Below are 7,480 nucleotides of genomic sequence, written 5' to 3' on the forward strand. Positions count from 1 at the left end.
CAAGAACAATTTAGACAGAAAGAAGCCTTTTGATGAGAAATACTAATTTGGGGTGTTTCCAGTGCTGACCAGTCTGGACAGGGCTACCATCCTGGCCTGGAGACACATGGGTCATCCCGATGGGCCAGAGGGAGTCGGGGAGCACCTCTGCCTGGAAGGGAGCTGGTTTGGCCTCTCCTCCTGGAGGAGGTCTCCTCTGATGTCTCCCCATGAGCAAGAGGAGGACAGACTGACCTATTCTTCCTCTTTGCAGAGAGAAGAGCAGGCCTGTAGGTTCCCAAAGGTTTCCCTTGGATGTATCAGGGAGCCAGGCATGTAAATCTCTTGAAGACGTAACCATGAGTAATCAAGGAAGGGAATGGCCATTAACCACTTCCTGGGAAATGTGTGGTTTAGCCAAACCYGCCAGACCAAGCCCACAGCACCAACTGCTTCCCTCCTCTCTTTATTACTGCGAAGTAAACGCTCCCACGTGGCAGGCAGTGGGTAAATGTCTATTCCTTTGATGATTCAAGCATTTTAAGTGATACCATCAGCTGCAGGGGCACAAAACGCACTGAATACAGGCATTATTCCTCCCATTTCCTCTCATTTCTGACAGCTGAGGGGGAGCAGAGGGACACATTGTCAGCCAAGGGGACAGCACAGCTGCCCACCAGGCCAGGCCACGTTCTAGCTCTCAAAGGTGCAGGAGCTGGGGAAGCAGGGGGACGGGGAGAATGATCCTTCACACAGCTTTGCTTTGCTTTGACTGCCCTCTGTAGCTGGTCAAAACTTGCTGCGGCTYATCCTTGAGATGAGGAGAGCTGCATCTCCTCTCCTGCTCTTCTTGCCCAGAGATATCCCTGTGGCAAGGGACAACTGACCAGGGAGGATGGATTTACTCAGGTGATCCAGAGAAATCAGATCATAAACCTAAAGGATGCAAATAAACACATTCATAGGCAGCTACATGTTCTCCTATACAGGTCCTTGGGCMAGTGGGAAAAAATGAACTAGCAGGACCCCAAAGAAGAGCATCAGAAGCGCTGAGTTTCAGACCAAAGGTCCACTGAGGCCAGCATTGCCTGACAGCCCCCATGCTGCTGGGCTAGGGCTGCCCTGGCACCCTGCCTCTTCTCTCCAGTAGCTGTTTTGGGGATGTTGTCCAGGGCTTGGCCTAGCGCTCCCGATCCCCAAGTTCCCTTCCCTCTAGCTGAAGATGCACTTTCTTTTGTCTGTTTTAAGTCAAGCTCCTCCTAGTGTCATCAAATGCCCCCGTTCTTGCATGGTGGGTCTGGTGAGCAGCAGCTCCGCTTTCACCTGCTTTGGCTCCCTCACAGTTTCATAACCCCTGATTGTATCCCCCCTCATCTCCTTCTCTCCAGACCAGAAAATCACAAGCTCTTTAGATCCCGGTGCATTTTCTAGTCCCCAAACAGCTGGCCAGGATGATGTCCTCCTTGTGGCTCTAGACGAAGGAAACTGAAGACAACGGAAAGAAGGAAAAGTCAAAATGATGTTGTAGCCTGGGGGGGGGGGGGGGGGACAAGCTGGGCTGAGCACACCGCCCTCCAGAAGCTGCACACAGCCACCCAGTTGCCTCCAGCAGGACACAGACCTGAGAGAAGGAGCTGGGGGAAATCCAAGACAGCTTCTGGTTTCAGGACACGTGGGGCAGCTGGGCTTGTGAGTCCGGGCTCTGCATCCCAGCGACGTGGCCACCCTCTTTCCACACCGGCCCTGCCTTCTCCAGGGACGCGTGTCTGACTCACCAGCCCCTCACCGTTTGACTAACCCGCACCGGAGGCATTGCTCAGTGACACACCAGTTAAGCATCCCAGCAACCACAGGGAGCTGAGTGGAAGGGAAGGAGCGGCGTAAATAAAACAAACGGCATAGCAGCTCTGCTGGCACCCCAGACTCCCTGTCCCCACTTTCCAGCAGCTCGGCAGGCTCCTGSTCTCCCATATGCCACGAGCGGTGGCCTGCCAAGCAGCGTGCAGGTCATGAGCCCACCAGGTTGTTTCAGAGGGCTCTGCTGAACACTCGTTAGTTGTTTCCAGGATGGAAGTTGGGTCAATTCAATCAAGAGCAGGGCATTGCTGCTGTTTTATGCCAGCAGGAATGTCCCTCGATTTTGCCTCTGCCTGTCCAGACCTCTGGGCCATGAGAAATGATCTGGACGCACCTGTGGTCCCACAGAGAGCCTGCAGCTCCTTGGCAGGTGTTGACCTTCCCTTTCCCCCGTGCTCCTAGGCAAGGGATTGTTGTCTGAATCCTTGGTGTGGCAGTTCAAGATAAAAACAGCAAAAACCCATGGATTTATTTTCTCCCAAGTAAATGCTCAGCATGGGATCAACCAATCCACAGTGGATGAGACCATGTGCCTGGGCAGGATGGGGAGAGCTCTGGTATAGCTGGGCTGAAACTGCTGCAGGACTGTCCCTTTCTAATCATCTGAGCTGACGTATCTTCACTGGGGCTGTGTTACAGCTGCATGAATCCAGCTGTGGCTCAAATTACCCTGAAAGACTGGGGGGGGGGGGGTGTTGAAGCCCCGAGCACTGTGTCAGTGCTGAGGCCAAACACATTCCCAAAGAAACCAAAAGGGGAAGCATTTCGGGTCCTTTAGCAGTTCATTCTTACTCCAAAGAGGTAACCTGGGTGAGATAAGAGATGCTAGCAGCAGGGGTAGGTACTTCCACGTTAATGATCAGATTTACCTATCTGGGAACTTGTACCCACTGGAATTTACCAAAAAAGAAAGGCAGAGTTCAGAGTCTCCTTCTCCCTGCGTTCTTCTTCTGCAAGAATAAGTCTGTACAGAGCCACCGGCTTTCAGTGCTAATACCCACTGAACATGACCGAACCCTAAACATAACATAACACTAAATACAAAAACATTTCCCTCATAGCAGGTGGTGGCTATGGGTGTTTGCACTTCCTTCCTTCTCAGCCGTTGCTGATTCCATCTTGTGCAGCACTGAACACCATTTAAAACCCACCATCCTGCACTGAGCACCACACTGGAGAAAAGCAGGTAGCACACATGCCAGGTGACCCCTTCAAAGTGACAACTGCTGTTGGGAAGTGTTTGTGGAGGATGTCCCTTGGGTGTTGCAGGTAAGGCCTGGTCTTTCCAGTCCATCGGTTGCTAAAGTCTCTGAAGTTACCCCAGAATTCATGCAAAGAAGAGATCAGGGCAACCATGTTTGTTTCTCTGAGCATTAAGCAGATGTGATTCAGTAACGCTGTGCTTGTGTGCATTTTTGGCAGTAGGGGTCACTCGGTCACGCCTGTCCAACTTTCAGGATTGCTGCTTGTACCACTTACACCAGTCTCCACTTCCCTCTGTGCATCCAGGGGTGCAGTATCCACCTGAAGAAAAATGGAGGAATGAAATGCTCTTTTGCGTGCTGTTTATACTGTCAGTGTGCAGGCATACATGCTGCTCTGCACTTTCACTTTAGCTAAATAGTTAGCAAAGGAAGAATCAGGTCTTACATGCAGATACAGAAAGCAGAACTGTGTGCCCTTGAGGTTGCCTGCTACTTCTGACTTCAGAAATCACCTCCTGTGCAAATATAAATTTTTTCAAAATAACCTGTTAACTACTTGGGTTTGTACAAATTAACACCAACAGGGAGCCTCATCAAATATCACCAAACAAATGGGCACTTCCACCACCAGTGAAACCCATCCTGTTCCTTCCAGCACATTCTTGCAGCTTATGGTTTCTATTCCTCTTAATATTTGCAGAGTCAACTCTGCTGTTTGCAGACCACATAATTTATGTTGAGATAGCAATATCTTCAGTTAACTCCCATCTCTGTCTCATTTTTTACCCTCACACTGTGGTTTCTGTGATAAATCTGAGCAGCACTGGAAGCATTGTGAAAAGCTTATTTCTGCAAGCCCCATTTTAACCTGATTTCGATGGTTAGAATGGGATGTGTATCCTTCTGCCGAGGCGAGGAAGGTAGCAGGACCTGGTCTGTGTCTATGCCACCACCTGCTATTTCAGGGCTGCTCCAGCACACTTCCCAAAATGCTGCAGCCATGAAAAAGCATCCCACAAAACTGATTCACTGTCAGCGGCGGAAATTAGAGAAGAGTTGTGCAAAAAGGCCTCCGGGTTTGCAAGATGGTGCCGAATGCAAGTCTCACGCTCTGCCAGCCTGGGCCAGTTTCAAACCTTTCAAGTAAAGACCATCACGAACTGCAGACAAAGCTCATGTCTGGTCCCTCATGAGGCTTTTTTCCATCAGTGCTGTCCCTGATCTGATCCGTCAGGGCTTTCAGCAGAGGGCAGCTGGATGTGGCTTTTGGATCTACAGAGCTTTCCGCCTCTCTCCACCTCGCTCCTTCTCTGTCCACCTGCCTCACCTGCTACCTGTCCCTCCAGCCGAATTCAGCTCTTCCCTGCCCTCGTGAACCAGGGAGCCCTGCTGGAAGCACAGCCTCCTTGCTCTGCAGCACCGCGAGCTTCGGACTGCACCAAGCCATGCCCCTCCGTCCACGGCCCAGGACTTCCACYGTGACCTTGCAGGAAAAACCTGCCCACTCCCGAGCAGCGGGAATGGCCCCGCCAGGACCTCCCTGTGGGGTCAGCGGTGGCCACTGGTCCCATGCTGCTGGAGAGGGAGCTCTGCTCYGTCCCACCGTCGCTCCTGGAAGCGGCATTTCTACTAAGCGAGCAGCGCTGGAGAGCCCTTAAGAGCACGGCCACCGGCAGCACAGCTGGCTGCCTAGAGCCTGCTGTGTGCTCCAACACGCGGGGTGCGTGGTGCCACCAGAGGGCACCTGTGAAGCGGGGCACCCTGCTCTTCAGCCCTACCACGGCCATGCTCCACTGTCCCCTCGCCCTGCTCCTCTGACCCCTTCCCAGATCCCTGCTGGCCCTGCTCACCTGGGGAAGGGACACCTTCCTCGGCCAGGAAAGGGCTCCTGGGGCTTGACACAGAGGTACACAGAAGGGCTCACCCAGCTTCTACTCCACCACAGATCCAGCTGCCTCTAACTCCACGTGACCGTGCAGATGCGCTCCGCCTGTGCTGGTGATGACTGCACACTGCTCTTCAGGCAAGCAGAGGTCACTAAGGGGCAGCAGTTCATCCTGCCCCTTTGGCTTTGGCACTGACGCCCCAGCATGAACCTGGAGAACTAGGTCATACCGCAGCAAATCTTTCCTTGACCTGCAGGATTCAGAAACCCCGATTTGACACATATTCATGGACTTTCCTGGACTTTTCTCTCTTCTTCCTCATTCTTTGGTGAATTCTTGCTACAAAGCTTTCCCCAGGTGTTGCTGAGATTTTACTCCTTTGTACCCTGATGGCTTGTTTGAGCAAGTACTTTGGACGTTTAAGATCTCTTCCAACTGTCAAGTTTGATTAAAATCAGGCTTAGAAATCATTAGGCATGGAGGATGGACAGACATGTTAATGTGCAGCACAGTCCCACGCTTGTTTCTGTAGGGAAAGAAAGGGCAGATATGACCTTCTCCAGACAAGAACATCACCACTACCATCAAGTCAGGGAGCTAGACATTGATTTGGTTATGACTGGCAAAGCGAGATCACCAAAAGTTCTTAACAGGTTGGGCTGGGGTAGAGATTGCTATGGTGACAGCTGAAAAGCTGGAGAGAGCTGAAGTGCAGTGTGTATGAGAGCCTAAGRACACACAAGCACACATTTTTCCTGTAAGACATATATTTCTATTTCTTTGTTCTCTGTTTTAGCAAGACATCTTACCTCTATGCCAGGAAAAAAAAAAAAAAGGTGAGCCATTGTATGCTTATATTTGTATACTTATATTTACCAATACACACATGATTGCCCACCTGCATGTGGGCACAGAGTACAAATGATCTCTGGCTACAGCAATAACCTTCTTTCATTACAAAGCCCRGCTCTGCTTCCAGAGCCCTGCTGAGTGTGGGCAAGACAGTGGTCCCACAGAAAAAATGGCAATATTTTAATACTACTCACAAAAAAAAATAGCAGGAATGCATGGTAGGGTGCTAAAACGGGACTCCAAAAATATGTGTGAGACATTTCCTAACTCTGTGATGTTTGTACTGAACACTCTGCTAACTTCTTTAGCTATTACTTGCTAAATTTCAAACATCAAGCACACAACAGTGTCACAGGAAATCGAATTGACCCTACCTTGAGTCATGATTGAGGTTTGAGCCCAGATGCACCACAGGGAACTTTCCCTACAAGTTAATAGACCAGCTTTGAGCTGGGATCTACAAAGAAAGGAAAGTTAAATTTTACTAGCACACGTCAGATATCTGCCGACAGCAGTGAACCATGGAGACTCTGGGCTGACCTGCAAGTTCTGAAAAATGGGTTCTCTGCTTAGAGCCATGTCACTGGGCTGCCTCTTGCTAGCTGATCCATGACAGCTGACCAGAGGTCCTGGAGGCTGCGAAAGGTGGCTTCAGTACTTCAAGAAGGCAATTTATGAGCTGGTCCTTAGTTGAGGGGTGGCTGGGAACATCAGCAGTGATRGCAGTGCTGTAATGGACATCTGTATTGCCATCTTGATGCTTATAGCATCAGGTTCCACCATAGCATTAGGTGATCAATGGACTAACTTGCCAGGTGTCAGGTGTGAGAAAGGTGTCAGAAAGAATGAAGAAACATGCCAATAAAAGTGAAAACAGGAAGCAGAAGTCTTTGACTGTGCACCCTGGCTGCAGGGAAACTCTTTCTCCCTCAGCTTCCTCCAGGCTGCCTCATGCATCCCTCTCACAGGTGCTCTCAAGTGGGACAGCGGAAGCCACTTAGGAAGAGCACAGAGAAACTGAGACCTATTAACAGCAAAAGTGTGTTCAAGTCATTGTTCGGTGTCCGAGAGGCAACTTTAGGACAGCCAGGCTGGCATTATAAGGCCAAGCAAAGAGAAGAGCCATGGCACGCCACACTAAGCTTACCTCAGGACTGTGCGCACAGTATTCATGCGCACAGGTTCATACGAAGGCTGTGCCTGCTTGTGAGTAGTACCGGGCAAATGTCACCACCGCTGCCTGAGGCAGGGTTACAAGGGAGCCCTGAGGATGTGTCTTTCCAGGCCTACGGACTCAACACTCGTAAGAAACTCTTCCAACTTTGAGGGACTTTGGATTAGGCCCAGGCCTGCTTGCCCAAGCACTTCCACTGCCTTGATGATGCTGCGCRGGTGAGGAAGGTAAGCAGCATCTGGCATTTATTCTGAAAAATAAACTGCGAGGAGAGGCAGAGTGAGCTGGGTTTGGTTAATCTGACAAAGAGGAGGTCGAAGGGGATCTAGTGACAGCCCACAACTACTGGGACGATCAGTTACAAACCGGAAGGAGTCGAACTCTTTTCCCTGATGCCAGGACACATAACAAGGGGCAGTAGTGACAAATTGCAGCTTCACAGGTTCACGTTGGACATTAGGAAAAATCTTTCCCGGGAAGGTGGTGCCTCCCTGAGCAGGGCACCAGAGAGGTGGTGATCTCCATCT

At 50.7% G+C, this 7,480-nt stretch overlaps 1 long non-coding RNA gene across 5 annotated transcripts; it reads right to left on the bottom strand.

Moving 5' to 3' along the window:
* Positions 1-2,755: 2,755 nt before the first annotated feature.
* On the bottom strand, positions 2,756-7,474 carry LOC112975314. 5 transcript variants are annotated; one of them, XR_003256555.1, is made up of 5 exons: positions 7,320-7,474; positions 6,154-7,215; positions 4,892-5,453; positions 3,487-3,556; positions 2,756-3,360 (listed from the first exon to the last, which is right to left on the bottom strand). It is a non-coding gene; the product is annotated as an uncharacterized LOC112975314 (long non-coding RNA). The 5 variants fall into 5 exon arrangements; XR_003256554.1 differs by having other exon boundaries at positions 6,154-6,803; positions 6,927-7,474; XR_003256557.1 differs by having other exon boundaries at positions 6,154-6,236; positions 6,320-7,474.
* Between the last annotated feature and the right edge of the window lie 6 nt (positions 7,475-7,480).

The sequence above is a fragment of the Apteryx rowi genome, unplaced genomic scaffold (genome assembly GCF_003343035.1).
Source record: "Apteryx rowi isolate R43461 unplaced genomic scaffold, aptRow1 scaffold_661, whole genome shotgun sequence".
Taxonomy (NCBI): domain Eukaryota; kingdom Metazoa; phylum Chordata; class Aves; order Apterygiformes; family Apterygidae; genus Apteryx; species Apteryx rowi.